Source organism: Gracilinanus agilis, chromosome 4, assembly GCF_016433145.1.
Source record: "Gracilinanus agilis isolate LMUSP501 chromosome 4, AgileGrace, whole genome shotgun sequence".
In the NCBI taxonomy this organism is placed as follows: Eukaryota; Metazoa; Chordata; class Mammalia; order Didelphimorphia; family Didelphidae; genus Gracilinanus; species Gracilinanus agilis.
In genome coordinates this window covers 136,369,327-136,383,085 of record NC_058133.1, presented here as the reverse complement: position 1 = coordinate 136,383,085, position 13,759 = coordinate 136,369,327, and positions in this window count along the sequence as shown.

Sequence of the window (13,759 nt, the reverse complement as noted above, 5' to 3'; positions counted from 1 at the left end):
TCCTTCCTTCCTTCGTTCCTTCCTTCGTTCCTTCCTTCCTTCGTTCCTTCCTTCCTTCCTTCCTTCCTTCCTTCCTTCCTTCCTTCCTTCCTTCCTTCCTTCCTTCCTTCCTTTCTTCCTTTCTTTGTTTCTTTGTTTCTTTTCTTTTCCTTTTTCCTTCCTTCTAGTTGGTGTCATGGATAGAATGCTGGGTCTGGAGTCAAGAAGGCATAAGTTCATATTTTCCCTCAGACACTTAACTAGCTACATGACTCTGGGCAAGTCACATAACCTTTGTCTACTCCTGATCCCTCAACTGTTAAATGGGGATAATAATAGTGCTTACCTTCCAGGAGTGTAAAGGTGAAATGAGATACCACTTGTAAAGTGCTTAGCACAGTACCTCCCACCTAATAGGTACTTAATAATCACTCATTTCCTTCTTTCTTTCCATTTGAGCCAGTTGATTTGCAAATGAGGTGGTAAGAGTCCTAGAAAAGGATCACCCAGATGGTACAATTCCTTATACAAGCAGTATTATTGGAAGATCAGCACAACCTATTACCATGTTTAACATATTTACTTTTGTGCATATATATGTGTGTGTGTGTAGCTATATGTGTGTATGTGTATATATTTATGCATATATATGTGTGTATTTATGAGTATATGATGTGTGTGTGACCTTTCTCAATAGACAATGGACTCCTGAAGGGCCTTTTTCATTTTGTCTTTGTATCTTTGGGGCCTGGTCGCTTAATAAATTTTTGTTGATTGGTTGGTCCAAACCATCTTGCCCACTGCTAGCCAAGTGACTCCTGTAGACAATGCCCCTTGACCAGCATTTTCCTATTACATCAATTTAGACTCTGGGAGAATGACCCTGGGAACAGTGTACCATGGTGGGATGCTACTGTCCACAGCAGCTATTCTTGAATGTTTTTGTTTTGGTTCCTCTTTATATTTACAAATTATGAAGGACCTCTAAGGAACATGTTTTTATCTCGGTTACAGCTATCAACATTTATCTTATTGGAAACGAATACATTTTATTATTATTATAGAAATAATGTTGACTTCACTGACCCTCCTAAAAAGATCTTGGAGATTCCCAGGGATCTTAGATCACACTTTGAGAATCACTGGTCTCCATTAACCCAAAGAAGTTATTCCTAGGAGACCTGACAGTCTGGTCAGCAAGCTGTATTCTTTAAGTCAAGAGATTTGGGATTATGAAACTGAGGTGGTGGTTTGGGGTTTTTCAAAGATGGCTTCTAGGAGCAGTAGCCTGGGTTGACCACATGCCTTCTGAGATCTCTTTTAAAGCTAAGAGTCTGTGGTTCTAGGCATCTGGGGGCTGCTGCTAATGTGTTTGAGTTTTCTTTTCTCTTTCTATATTCCAATGGTATGTTTTGCCTTCGGGCTCTTCTGAGATCTTCATACAGCCTCTGGATAATCACTGGTCAGGAATATTATGGACCAGGGAGGGGATTAACCCATCAAGCAAGTATCCAGTGGCCTTTGAGGTCCCTTCCAACTGAAATATTCTATGAAATGGTGATCCTAGTAATATATAAGGACCCACAGCCCTCCCTTATATGAAGGACCTGCTCCCTGTGCATTCAAAGCCTGGCCAAGGACTGTCCCTATGAGGGGTATTTCTGGGAATCCAGTAAGGGATCTCTGCCTCTTCTGAGACCTAGGAGTACAGTATTTATTAAGCTAACACTGCACCCATACCTCTGACTCAACTTGACAAGGTATTTGTTGAGGGGAAGGGAATAAGCATTTCTATAGAGCTTTCTACATACTAGGCACTGCAATAAACACTTTTTACCAATATTCTCTCTTTTGATCTTCACCATAACCCTATGGGGTAGGTGCTATTGTTATCCCCACTTTAAAATTGAGGAAATTGAGGCAGGAGTTAAATAACTTGCCCAGGGTCATACCACTAATGTCTAAGCCTGGATTTGAACTCATGTCTTCCTGACTCCAGACCCACCTCTCTAGCCACACTCCTCAACCTCCCTTCCTTCTAAAGGCCACAGATTAAAGGACGGGGAGTTTAGAAGAGTGACTTAGACAAACCTACCCAGCAAAAGGGAGAATTTAGGAAGGGTCCAAGGGAAGAAAAAGTTACTCTGGCAGTACAACTTAGACCAGTGATGGTGAACCTTTTAGAGATAGAGTGCCATGCCTGCCCCCCTCCTTTACCCCACATAGGGGAGGGAGAAAGTGCTCCCATTGGGCTGCTGGGCAGAGGGGCAGGGGATTTGAAAAATGTCATCAGGCATGGTGGAGAGGGGAAGGGAGCGACTCCACCCAAGTCCCTCTGCCTTTCTAGTAACAAACTCTGGGGGCAGGGAGGGTGGCCGAGTGCCCACAGAGGGTGCTCTGCGTGCCATCTTTGGCACCCATGCCATAGGTTTGCCATCACTGAATTAGACTGCATGAGTGTTCCTCAGCTGCCATCCTGATTACCAAATAGCTGTCCTCTGAGAACAAATAGAAAGGACACCAAGGACCAATGCTACCAAAAAGGAGAAAGGAAGGAGTGACAGTTAGAATCCACCAGAGACCTGTCTAGATATCAGACATGTAGGACATAGAAATTTAGGACACTTCCAGAAAGGTCACATGAAGGTTTATTACATAGAAAAGAGAGGAAGGAAGAAAAGGTTTCCAAAAGTCACATCTTCCAGGCCTTAAAAAACTTGGATTGCACAAAGAAATGTCATGCTTTATATATATATATGTACATATATATAACATAAATATTATATGTCTATATATAGGGTATATGTACTTATACATACATGGAGATATATGCAAGATTTTTGGGTATGTACTGCAAAGTATTTCCTATTAGAATTGCTGTTTGAATCAGAAACCTACAGCGTATTGACTCCTTCAGAAAATGAAAAGCTGCCTGGAGCCTAAGGTCTGATCATGATGGGCCTAGAGGGAGTTGTGAAGAGGCCTGGGCAGCAGCTGATCGAGAAGAAGAACTTTCCTGAGGGGTTTCCTTCTTGTTCCTGGTGGTACCACCAAATAGACTGTACTCGGCACTGGGCACTGGGGTGAAGTCTGGCACACAGGCTTGTGGGTGCATGAGGAGATCAAGGGTTATAGGATTATAGATTTGGAGCTTAGAGGTCATCCTGTGCAACCTCCTCAGCTAACAGATGAGGAAACTGAGGCCCACAGAGGTTAATTGACTTGTCTAAGGTCACATAGCCAGCGAGTGACAGAGGCAGATGTCAGACACAAGTCCTAACTCCAAATATAGCACTTATCCCCTCTACCATGTGCAGGTAAAAGCAGAATGAATTTTGATCTAGGAGTCCTATGGTTTGCAAGATCTGGGACTACTGAGGAGAGGGGAAACTTTTCCAATGCACCCTGAGCCAAGAAATGTCTTCTTCTTCTTCCACTTGAACTCAGGGTCAGGGCAATCCATTGGCATTCACTAACTGGCCATAGTTGAAATACAGCAAATACTTCTGGGAAAGCTGTGGCAGGAGAGGGAAGAGGAGAATTGGTAGGTTCCCACTGGGGCAGGCTATAGGAGTAAGGAAATCCCAATGGGTCAAAGAACAAGTCTTGTCTGAGAACAATGGAAATATATAGCAATTGGTACAACAAAAAGAAGTTTGGATCAGGAAGAGAGAATCACAAAGTGAAATCAGCCACAATCCTGAAACATTATAAGTCACAACAAGAATACTTATACATTTAAATACAGTATAATGCATACAACATCATTTCCCCACCCACACACCCTTGTGCATTTTTAAAACATTTTGGCACTGGATACAACATTATAAGCACACAATAAACACTTAATAAATGCTTGTTGACTGAGTATAGGATTTCTGCATATGAAGAGAGTCTGAAATTGATGTTTACCACCTTCTATCTAGGGCAGGGGTTCTTAGCCTAGAATTTTTGAATTTGTGTTCAAAAATACTTTGATAACTGTATTTCAATATAATTGGTTGTTTCTATGATCCCATGTATTTTATTTTATTTACTTAAATACATTAACCTGAGAATGGGTCCATAGGCTTCATCGGAGTGCCAAAGGGATCCATGACCCAAAAAAGATTGAGAACCCGAGTCTCCCAGCCTTTGCAGAGAGGAAGACTTTACTTTTGAAGAAACTGTTTGGGGCTCTCAGAAATGTGCAAGTTGTAAGCAGTGGGGAGGCCATGGAACCTCTCTTGCTTCTCCTCCTTCTCTGTTCCTAGGCCACTGCAGAGCTAGTGAGAATGGAGATTCTTATTCCTTGTACCATTCAGCTTGATGGATATCAGGAGGAGAAAGGTTTCAGGAGAGAGATGATAGCCTTTGCAGCAGAAAAAAAAGAGTCCACCTACTTCACAGCCATCCACTGTTGAGAGCACCACCCTAGAAAGGGTGTCTGCTCACCCACTGAGGAATCCTACAGAAGGCAGAGCTTAGATGAGGGGGACAGTAGGGAATCTGAAAGGGATCAAGAGCATCCCAAGAACACAAGGAACCTGAAGGAAGGACCCATAGACTCTTAGTTACAAGAGAAAAGAGAAGCACAGGAAGAAATCACATCTGAAAGGGTACTTGAGATGCCACCATCTTCAGGAAATGCTGGACAGAGATCCAGCATGCTGCAAATGGCAGGAAAGGAGCCTTTATTTTGGAGTTGGCTGGAGGCCATGGTATTGAGTTTAAATTCAGAAGCCTTAAGCACCTATTCTCCTCAGTTTGTACAAAACAAACAGTTACCAAGGCCAACCAGAGCCTCCACTTCCCAGATCTTCTCCCTGTAACATGGTAGGTGCTGTTTAGGCACCTGTTGGAGTGGGGAAGGGGAAGTCACAAGAAGCAGGTAAAGGACATGTAAAAAGGAGCAATAGCAATGTATCTGGGCTACTAGCATTCTGATAGGTAGAGAGGAGGGACCCGTCCATTTGACTACCCCAGAAGAAGGGAAGACCATATATACTCAAATTTAGGCAAAAGTCCATGCAAGAAGAAAGGATGGAGCCAAGATCCCCATGTAGATGAAGGAATTGAAGTCCAGAGAGAAATATCTTACCTAAGGAAAAAGAGCTGGAATGTAAACCCAGATCTTCTGACTCCCGGGCCAGTGGGTGCTTTTCCCACTATATTTTTTGGTGGCAAGGGGAGCAGAAAATTGTTACTGGAGTCACTGCCACTCTGGACTGGGCTTAGGGCCATTGCTGGAGAGCAACCTCTGAGGCCATCAAAGCATAAATAGGTAAATGAGTGGCTCCATTTAAGACTAGACCAATTCAAAGAGCCTCAGGTAGGAAGTGGGGCAGAAGGAAGAGCCGGGCAGACTAATATTTCTCTTCAAGCTCATCCCAGTGACCATTCCTTCAGTATTACCTACAGCATTCTTCAAGAGAAACTCTGGCTGAGGAATCCAGGGCAAAGGAATTGGAATGAGACTACAAAAATGGTTTTGGTCCCTGACCGACAGTGCTGGAGAAGTGGTTGATCTTCCAGTCTCTCTTAGTATGAGTGAATAATGGAGCTTGCAGAGAAGCAAGTATCTCTGTCCCCATTTTAGAGATGGTGAAACAGATACATCAAAGGGAGTAGTAACAGAGGCAGTATCAGAATCCAGATCTCCCAATTCCACTTCAACAAACACACCTATTGTACCTTCCCGTGCAATCCACATTTATGGGATTACTCTGCCTCTTACCAGGTGACAGCCTGTAGGATTTTCCCTCTAAGAGAGTGGGATTTTCTCTGGTTGTGAGTTTCTTACACATTGGGTTAGATGTGTAATTTTATCTGTGGAGTTTGCTCCTGTGTTATTCTTTAATTTGTCCTTCTCCAGTAAGCTCTGTGACCCTTTGGGTGGGTGGGCGGGGAAGAAAGATGCTGAATAACATGGTATTTCAAGGACTTGGTTCTACCTAAGAATAATCTTAGAACAGACTGGGGAAAGGGGACATTAGTTGGCTTAGTGGATAGAGAGCCAGGCCTAGAGACAAAAAGTCCTGGCCTCGAATCTGACTTCAGCTACTTCCCAGCTGTGTGACCCTGGGCAAGTCACTTAGCCCAAATTGCTTAGCCCTTGCTAGCTCTTCTGCCTTGGAACTGATACTTCTAAGACATAAGGCAAGGGTTTAAAAAGCAACAACAGCCTTTGGGAAGTGAAGCCTATGTGCTAGAATTTCATAATAATGGTACCTCAGAAGCATTCATAGCATGTAGCTACGTGGGTAGGGTTGAGCAGAGAAGAAACTTCTTGCTGGCTCAGAACATCCATTAAGGTTGGTAATAGCCCTGACTTTGTTTCTCAAGTTAGTCTATTCTAGAGCTTGTGCCAAGCACCTACAGGTCCAATGGAGGGTATGAAGAAGAGCCCTTCACAGATTTGCAGTCTGCCCAGGCACTAATTGTTTCCAGAGTCCTAGATGGGAGTTGCCATCTTGTGTCTGGTTCATCCTTAGAAAGACTCATCATCTCTGTGCACCAAGTCAGGTTCTTCCTTAGGTGAAATGATCTCTAATGCCAGGGACCAACTCAAGAAAGGAAAGAGAAATGATCTTGCTTTATTTCGGTTGTGCAAAGCTGGAGCCCAATAGATTGTGTCTTATTAAACACTATAAATAAAAGTTGTCAAGATGGGATTAATCCCTCTGGTTGGGGGGGGGGTAGGAAGTAGGTAAGACAGTCAATAAATGCTCAGCTTCAGACCCAGGCCTCTCTGATCTTCTGGTACTACCCAGAGTCCATCAGCCACCTCAGACAGCCAGTAACTGAGAGCTGAGCCTACCTTGATAGCTGACAAGGGATCTTTTTGAGTCTTCCACCAACTCCCACTGCCCTCAGGGTATCAAGCCTGGCTGTTTAAAGTGGTGCCTTAGCTGTATTGGAGGCATTTCAAATAAATATCAGAGGAGGAATAGCAATAATAAAAGTAAACAAAGCCTCTGACGCCAACTGGGGAATTTAAATTATACATCCTGTAGCAGTTTATACAATGCAAGAGGCTTTCTTCCCTAACATCACTAATACAAGAAAAACAGCTAATGTTAAGTAAAATATTGGGGCCTGCACTTGGAGGCCCTCATTCCTCACCTTCCACAATTCCACCTTGCCAAATGCCCCGAGATGAGGGGAAGAAGACTGCAAAGTCAGAAAGCATTATGCCTTGAGAGCAGAAAGTCAGTGAAACCTCCAAAATTTACCCTGACTAGATGAGAACTCCTGAAAACAAGATATTATCGAGGGAAAAGGGCCCAATATAGCGAGACATAGTGATATATTGATATATAGATTGTTTTCTATATATCTATAACTAGTTATCTGTATAGCTAGTTATCTATAGATCTATATGTAATATATAGTTATCTATATATAGACCTACACATGTAGATATCTAGACATCGGAATGTCTATCTATATAGATTTGTATTGAAGGTTGAGCCATCTCCCAGAGAAGCCAATTCGGTTTTAGTAATCTTTTCCCTCTCAGGAAAACTTCAGGAATTTGGGGAACTTCCCACCGGATGCTCTGCATTCAATGCCTCCTTTCATCATTGTTCTGTACCCTGTCATCAAACACAATAACAAATACTTTCACCTCCAGGAATATAAGTGTTCTAATTAGGGTGGAAGATTTTGTGACTTTGTCCTCTGTTATCTCCTAGCAGAAATATTAATTTTGTAATATTGGTGGAGGGAAGGGAATCATTCTATTTGCTTTCAGGATACATCTTCCCTGCTGTTGCTTTTCCTCCCAATTGTTATTCTCAACTTTCATGGCATTTTTCACCTGCTGAATGCATTAAAAGTTATTAGTGAATTCATTCTCTCTGTGGCTCTGTCATATCCAGTTTGGGAAGCAGAGGGAGAAAAGGCAGATGATTGGTTGCCATCCATCCCCAAGTTGAGACCAATATTTTCTACATCTGAATAAAGGACAAAGGGTTCTTCTTTAGGGACTTGTTTAATAGAAGAAAAGAAAATGATTATTTTCTATCTTGTGTGCTGAAGAACTGAGTATTGGCACAGAATTCCTGAGTGATGGTTGCAGAGTGGAAGTCCTTGATGAGGGAGAGAAATGAGTTGAATCTCACTCTAGTTCTTATTGTCAGAGAATTCATTTTATTCCTTTTTTTTTCTAATTGGGGTGGAATCACTCCAAAACACCTTCTTCCACCCTTCTTCTTTAAAGTCCTACAGAAATTTGAGCTGTCATTATTCTCTTCTCTCCTATTCTCTCTTCTCATTTCCTCTCTGCTTTTTAGTGGTGTGACTTAGTTGGGGTAATCAGCAGGAAATTCCATTTTAATTATATCTTCCTGCTCCCCTTTAGGGGTGGATGATACCTGGCTTTCTCAAGACCAGAGCTGCCTCTAACAGCCTAGGCAGGATTCGGATATGGGATACATTATTTACCATTGTCTAAGTGAGATGGACAAACAGTACCAATTATCATTCACTGTTGAGTTAGACTGAAAAATCACCAGTCACCATATGGTGGGACAACCTTCCTTGAGAAGTGGGAGAAGCTTCCTTAGAGGGTCATAGAACTAGAGTTGTCATACTAATTACCCTAGAGTAGCAATGTCAAGAGGGAGTCATTTCCTCTGTATTATAAGTTCTTTGAAATCTAGGACCTGATCTGTATATCCAGCATTTAGCACTGTAGCACTTATATTTGGGTGTTTAATGATGGAGCTCCAAAGACGGTCATAATTACATAGAAGAAAGTTGAGGTGTCTATTCTCCATTCTGCTGATAGCTCCATATGTGAGTTAATTCTCCATCTACAAAATGGAGGTGGTACTAGTTCATGCTGTATAATAACATGAGATAAAAATTCCATACCAAAAGAAGCAGAAATAATTATGCAGGACACTACTCTATTTCCTGATACATTCTTGCTCCAGTATGAAGTGGGGCCCCCTTGAGACCTCCAAAAAAATGATCATCCCTTGGTCTCAATGCCTAACTTACTGGGGTCCTGAGATTTACTCATCTGCTGTCCTATGTGCAAAGTGCTGGAGATGCCCCAGGAGATATGGACACGTCTTATTCTCTATTGGATTCTGACTTGATAACAGGACCAGTCTAAAATGTCTGACCAGGGGGGCAGCTGGGTAGCTCAGTGGATTGAGAGTCAGGCCTAGAGATAGGAGGTCCTAGGTTCAAATCCAGCCTCAGACACTTCCCAGCTGTGTGACCCTGGGCAAGTCACTTGACCCCCATTGCCCACCCTTACCACTCTTCCACCTAGGAGCCAATACACAGAAGTTAAGGGTTTAAAAAAATAAAATAAATAAAATAAAATGTCTGACCAGATTGCAGGACAACTGAATGTTCTCTGCTGTGGACACCAATCAGAATCTGGCTTAATTACATCTGGGCACTGTTACTCAGTGGTATACATTCTCCTAGAAACAACCTGATTTTGAATTGGCTAATATACCTGATAATGGGCTAACCCTCTAGTGGTCTGCCTGGCTGGCTCAGATTCCATCTTGCCTAACTATCTATAAGCATCCATTGGAGATCCTGAATTGGGATGATGGCCTGATTGTAATGAATAACTCTTGGTACCATTCCCCTAATAATGCTATGCTAGCAGATTCAGGTAGCAACCATCCTCATTGTTCCTGCATCAGTGCTGGGCCATCGAGTCATCAATTACATGGACATTTTTCTGTTTCAGGGCTAACTCTTCTGGCTCAAAAAGCAATCCTCCTAGTAAGAAGAGACCTGCCTGTCTTTGCCGGCTGCCAAATGGGTAATTGTACTAAAGATCACTGAGTGACCATGCTAATCCATCCCACTCAGGCTCCTGATGATACTTGTCACTCAAAGAAACCCTACTTGTTTGCTGGATTGCTAGGCTCTTAGTTTTCCTAAATAGACTACAAGAGTTGCTATCTCCTCCCCACCCCCTCAGCCCTTACCCCAGTCCAAGGCCAAGAGCAGAATTTTCCCAGCCCCCTCTCTTGCTTGTGGTGGCAGCCAGCCCCAATCCAAGGTCTCTCTCTCCACCCGGATTGTCAGTCAGCCTCCTCAAGTGCAGTCTGAGGTGGAAGGGGAGTGGGCTGGAGGGTGGGAGTGGGTGGCACCAACCCATTATTTTCCTCAGCTGAAGCTGTTTTATCTTATTATGGGGGAGGCCTCTCTTCTTGACTCAGCTTCCTAGAGAGCAGCCAGCCCACTCTAAGCATCAGTTTGGAGAATCCTCTTCATAGAACTAATGGCTGTAGATCGACCTCTTGGATGAAGCAGAATTTATTTCAGCACAAAGAAATTCAAGGAGGTGGTTGAGTCCAAGCAAGACTGAGGATTGGAGTCAGGAGGTTAGAGAGACTGCATGATGAGGAGGCCATCAGGGATTACCAAAGAGCACAGTCCAGCTCAGCCCAACCCAACCCAATCAATCATCCCCTTGCTGAATTGGAAGAAGAAAAGGACCTTTGTCGAAGGGGAAAGAAAGTGATTTATAAAAGGGGGGGCATTAGACAAAAAGGAGATCTCCCAGAGTCAGTCTTTGAAAATCTACCTAAAAGTGCCGTGGTCCTGGCAAAGTCCAAATTCTACCTTCCAAAGTGAGAATGGAATTGGCCTAGTGGAGAACTGGAATGTCCCTGCTTCAGTGTGCCCCTTCCTTCCATTTCACACTGCCCCATGGTCTGGTTCTTGAATGGTTAAAGCCAAATGGAATAATATCCGGTACTGATATCCTTTGTTCCTCATTTGTTGCCATTAAGGCTGAGAGCATAAAGCTTTTTAAGCCTTAAGTCCTGAGGGAGGGTCTCTTGGTTCTCCAAGCATGAACCCCATGTGAAATACCAGAGTGGAGATGGCAACTGGGGAGTAGGTCACCTGCTCCCCGGCTAGTTGAATTAGGACTGTGCCCATGATAACACTAGAGGGAGCCTAAAACTCATTGCTACAAGAAGGGAAGGTAGGTACTTTATTCTGCTTGGGAAAGCTGAAACCACAATACTGTACACTTTTTATGTCAACATCACCTATGCAGTGCAGCTGGGAGGCCTGAGAGGACCAGAGAGCAAAGGGCAGGGAGACTATGAGTTCTCTTGGTTTTCAGTTGTGTCTGACTCTTGGTGACTGTGAAAGGAGGAGTCAGAACTCTAGAAGCAATACCTATCTGGTCATTTTTCAACATTAAATGTTCTATTCTGAACTCCTGTGGCTGACTGTTGACCCAGGTGAGGACCTCTCTACTAGTGGGATTTTGGTCTTCCCCAGCTCAGGTGCTCCCAGCAAATAAGAAGCCTTAGGGCCACCATCAAGGATTTTGAGTCTATGTACATGTTGGGTTTCTTTGGGAACTTGGGGCATTGCCGAGGTAGCCAGGATAAAGACACCCTGGTCCCTTAACTCAGGCTTACAGTGTGTGTGCCCATTTCTTGGCCTGTTTGTAGCTGTAGCTCTGGTGCCCCGTTGCCGTCAATAGGGAAGGGAAATAGCCTTTTTTTCTATAATAGTTACTAGCCTAAAAAATCCACAGAGATTTGGACTTTTACCAAAGCCTGAGGACCTTTGGGGACATTCTTTTAGAGCCCCTTCTTTGCTTCTCAGAGTTCTCACCCATTCCCACAAAGCCTTTTGTCTTCAGCTCTCTCTCAAGATTCACCAAGAAAGAGAGAAGCAGGCTGAGAAAAACAGACTTGTTTTCCAAAATAAATAAGTTTTTTTTAAAAAATCCCTCCCCAAACCCTCACCAAAAAGAAAAAAATAACCCACACCAAACCCATGAAAAGCCAGAAGAGAAAACACCAGAATCTTTGGCCCAAATATCCTTAACACAGGCTCTTCTGGACTCCCTGCTGGTGGCTCTGGGGCTCACAGCTGCTGGGGGATGCCCTGTTCCTTGTAGCCTGTGTGAAAGAAGCAGAGAAAATGTGGTTAGAATCACTGTCCCCTATTTTAGTTCATATAGATGTGAAATGTGGGGTCCTGTCCTCAACTCAATGGCCCAATGAGGCTGCTGCTCTGTGTGTTTCCAAAACACTAAAGCTAGGATACCTACTCAGAGATTTCAACACACATAGAAAATATTCCTCATGGCCCCCAACCCTGACCTGGTTCTGTGGAAGGTGGGCAGGAATTGAAATCAGATGACCCGATTCTTGGTCCCTGGCCTTTGGCTTATAAATTGATGTGATCTTCGACAAAACTACCTTAAGCTGAAAAATGAGGGGAAGGGCCTCTAAGACCCTCCATCAAGAAACCTGTTACCCTCTCACCTTCTCTGAACCTCAGTTTCTTTATCTGTGGAGTTCCAGAATTGGAAAAAAAGAAGACCCTGCCTTGGGCATGAATTGTGTGACCCTAGGCAAATTATTCTTCCAGCCTCTCATTGCCTCATCTGTAAAATGGGAATAACAATAGCACCTACCTCCTAGGGTTGTTGTGTGGACTGAATAAAGTAATATTTGTAAAAGGCTTTGCAAACCTTACAAAGTGCCATATAAAGGTCAGCTGTTATTAGTCTTTACGTTTCTAATAAAATGGGAGCTGCCTATGTCAAAGGGATAGTGAAAGGAGCAAATGAGTAAATGGACAGAATGCATTTTGTAAATGGGAAATACTATGCAAATGTTACCTACTACCTACTAAAAAAATAGTATGATGTGAGTGTGGTGTGTGCCTTGACCACCTACAATAGTATCATTCACATGAAAGATTCTTGAGGAGGAGGGAGAAGCTTCTGGGAGCCTGGAGTACTGACTTATGTGTGGACATTCTACATTGACCTACCAGGTGATTGGGAGCAGTCTTTTTCCTTCAGTTGCATATCCGGAGCTGACTCTATTTTTAAATCTGACTGACAGTGGGATGGAAGATGAATGAGGGGCCTTTTTTGCTGAACTTGTGTCTCTCACTGTGGGAGGGCTTGAGGGGGCCACCTCCTTCCCCACTCCCAAACTCCCTTAGTCCATCTGGCCCCAGGAAGCTAGGAATCCAGAAATCTAGGCTGGGGGTTATAGTTAGCTGAGCAGCAAAGCCCTGAAGAACAAGGATTTGGGGACACCTGTTGAGCTGGGTTTGGGACTTGAACTTGGCAGGACCAATGTTAGATAAGAACTGAATTAAACTATGACTCTAATTACCCTTCCCTTCCAAGAGATTTAGGTAGTATAGATGGGATTATATCCCTAAATTATTAAGGGAAATGTTTGTTCTATGTCTTTGAAGTAAATATCTCTTTTTAAAAATTAATCTGGTGTTGGGGCAGCTGGGTGGTCAGATTTAGCTATTTATAGATATAGATAAACTAGAGAGTCTGGCTGGAGATAGGAAGTCCTGCATTCAAATCTAGTCTCATATACTTCCTAACTGATTAACTGTGAACAAGTCACTTAACCCGAATTGCCTAGCCCTTACTGCTCTTCTGCCTTGGAAATGATACAAGTATTGATTCAAAGACAGAAGGTGAAGTTTAAAAAAATTTTTTGGAACCCGATGTTAAGAAAGAACCACGGCTCCAGGGAAAAGAAGAACACAATTTAGTGTGTGCTTGAGTCAGTAGCAGAGGAAAGAGATTCCCTCATCTCCTCAAGGTACCAGATAACTCTAATGGGGCAAAAACATAATGGCCTGGCCCTGGACAATGGGACCAGAATAAACCAAGTCATGATGCAATAATAGTAGACATTTGCATAGTATGTTTAAGTTTGCAAAAAAGCTAGGCATGTATTGTACTCATTTGAACCCCACAACAGCTCTGAGCTAAGGGCTGGAGATATTAGAAGGATGAACCAAA